At 41.3% G+C, this 3,039-nt stretch overlaps 1 long non-coding RNA gene across 2 annotated transcripts; it reads right to left on the reverse strand.

Moving 5' to 3' along the window:
* Positions 1-1,166: 1,166 nt before the first annotated feature.
* Positions 1,167-2,536, reverse strand: LOC109703835. Of its 2 annotated transcripts, none has more exons than XR_002214032.1 (3): positions 2,418-2,536; positions 2,246-2,301; positions 1,167-1,200 (listed from the first exon to the last, which is right to left on the reverse strand). It is a non-coding gene; the product is annotated as an uncharacterized LOC109703835 (long non-coding RNA). The 2 variants fall into 2 exon arrangements; XR_002214033.1 differs by having other exon boundaries at positions 1,183-1,200; positions 2,246-2,298; positions 2,418-2,433.
* Positions 2,537-3,039: the final 503 nt, after the last annotated feature.

Raw genomic sequence — 3,039 nt, forward strand, 5'->3', positions numbered from 1 at the left:
TTTCCCCTTAGTATCCATGCTTAGGGACTAGTTTGGGGAAGATGACTTTGTACAAGGACCTAACTTTAGGGTTTTGTAATTTTGAGGTTTAATCATGGGATTGATCTCATTTTAACCTAATTTGTAGGTCAACGAACGCGTTGGTACACTCAGTTCGGCGATACGACGAGCGAGTGCGGAGATATTGGGAAAGGAAGCTAAGTTGGTATAGATTGTCGCAGCTTGCGGCGAAAGCATCTAAAATTTGTGGAAACAGGACCGCGGCATCCTAACATACCCAAAAGATTGGGGGTGCTGTCCGGGAACATCAGATCTCTTTCTATGTCTATGTCACTCCATTTGAGCATATTAATGTTAGCTTTCATGCATGTAGGGTAGCTTGTTATGTGTTCATGGTTGAAATACATTTAGATGCTTAAAGAATATGTGAAACGATAAACAACCATGTGAACTATGTATGAAAGAACCCTATGTGTATTGAATGTGAGAACGGACTATGACAATAGTAAACCAAGGTGACATTGACATTAGTGACCAGATTGGCACAAAAAACGTAATTACTAAACAAGGTTTAGTTTAATGTGGCATCAGGACCATTGTGATTCAGAATTGGTGGTATATATATCATATGATAGATCCTATCATTGGCATTGAGATATTGTGGCATGAGACAGGTTTGGCTATACCTCCTCAAATTGAGGATGTGATCATACTCACATGTATTGGTTCTGGCTTGAGTGAGGTAGCTCCTCCTCAAGCGGTGTACTCCGGAATGTAGACACCACGGATGAGTGTCACGCCCGAGTACCAGCGGAAGCATATCCGGTACGTGTACAGACCCGCCATACCCCTGCAGTATATAAGGCGTCTACGAAGAAAGCAAGTCGATAGGAAGTAAAACAAAGAAAGTCCTATCCTGATATCAGAGCAATGTACAAGTCGATATATAAAGAACAAAGAGTATACAATCCAAAATCTCGACAGAAGAGAAGTATCACAACTGTAGTTCACGGTCCAAAGAGTACATATACATCACGGGTATACAAAAATAGGATAGATACAATGGTGGTTTCTCTATACAAAGGGACATCACCCTCGGTCGTAGCCCGAGTAGCAAGATGATCGACTAGCATGCTCCTAGCAATGTCTAGCTAGACGCGACTCCCTTGCCACGATCCCTAGCCTCTCCTGTAGATGGCTCTGTAAAAACAACACCAAACCAAGATTGAAACTATTAACACCATAGTTCCCAGTGGTAAGGCCGCAGCCTCGGCAATTTACACCACTAGGCCTCATTATTATCAAAAGTAAGTAAAGCGATAAAAGTTGCATGTTAAGAAATATGCCTGCGAACGGCGGTAACACAGCATGTAATCCACATTAAACCATGATTTCTGCAAGTAATGAACAACCTGAATACAAGAATTCGAAATAACTATACAACATGAAACAATAACACATAATCAACAGAATGTAAATACTACGGTAACCACAACTGATAACTCATTCATTACTACATTATCATTTCAACTTTCATTTTCATTCACTAAGAACTACTCAACGGTAATTCCACTGCGCCAGCGCCATAATGCCCTCCGTGGTAGTTATATACTCCCACGGCAAAATCCACTCGGCACCCGCAATCCCGCACGGGCGAGCAAACTGCGCGTAAGCCAACTCCGGAGTTGCCGGCTTGTAGGGAGCTACCCTCACAAGCGTGTGCGAATGAGCACGATGGCAAGCAAGCAAAGTCCATTATCCACATGTCTCAATTTTCATATTTTCATTTGCAAAGTTCTGAACCCTCGATCCTCTGATCGGAATGTCAATACACAATTAGTAACAAAAGCTAGTATCCACTAGACTGTAAACATGTAAGGGTAAAGCTAAATCATATAGCATTATAATCTTTCCACTAGTATGGCACTATCCACATTGTCATGAGCATGTCATAGTTCTCTACCCATTCAACTGTATTGAACATGAATAGAAATACTTTCATGTATATATGTTCTCTATATCATAGAAACATAATAAACTGATCTCCTGTTTGTTCTACTGAACTAGACAAGAATACTTTAATGCATGAGTACTTTTATGCATGAATGCTCATTTCACATATGATAAACGTCATGATGACGAATTTCGAGCCCTTTAACAATCACATAGGCATATAATTAAACCATGTCTATAATACATATAGAACATAGAAGAGCTTCACTTGCTCTGGTTAGGTGAAACCCACCTAGTACTATGCTCCCAATAATCACAAGAAGTCGAAAAAAGTCGGCTCCAACCCTGCTGAAAACAAACATTAACACCGCGTCAAAATAACGACCGGAATATCCGATTTCGGCCTAAATTACACTTAGTACTGAGTAACCCCTTAAATCCCTGTTTTGGGACTAGTGTAATACCTCAAAATAAGTCTCCAAGAGCTCTCACAAGTCAACTAACGATGATCCAAGGCTCGATCGCATTCACGCTGCGAACAAAATCGAAACGGCATCAAACTCATCATATAATAGCAATTATGGTCGGAATCTTGCAATTTCAGCTTCCTAACTGAAATTCTTACTTACCTTTGGGTAGAGCAACTTCCAAACCAGCTTTAACGAGTACACGTTCAGCTCAACGAGGCTCGAAGACCTGCTGCGAAGTCAATGTACAAAACTGCATTAACAAGTCGCATAAGGTGCCGAAATCGCTTCAAAATGACCTACTTAACTCTACCGAGCTTCAAAGTAGCTTATCCCAGAGTTAAAGAGGTTAAGTCACAGCTAAAAAACTCATTTATACTTGCTGAAACCTCAGAAGAATACAGCTAGAAGCATAAACTCGAAATCCATACTTAAAGCGACTAATAGAACGTCGCTAACGAAAAAAAATGAGTCGATTACCTTCTCCAGCTTGCAACCAGGGAGTTACTGGTCCAGGGCTGCAAAAATCCCTCCAAAACGCTCTCTTGCACATGCACAAAGGCGCTGTGACGCTCGCAACCAGCGAAGAACGTGCGCGACGACGAAAACGAGCGAAATC

The sequence above is a fragment of the Ananas comosus genome, unplaced genomic scaffold, assembly GCF_001540865.1.
Source record: "Ananas comosus cultivar F153 unplaced genomic scaffold, ASM154086v1, whole genome shotgun sequence".
Classification (NCBI taxonomy): Eukaryota; Viridiplantae; Streptophyta; class Magnoliopsida; order Poales; family Bromeliaceae; genus Ananas; species Ananas comosus.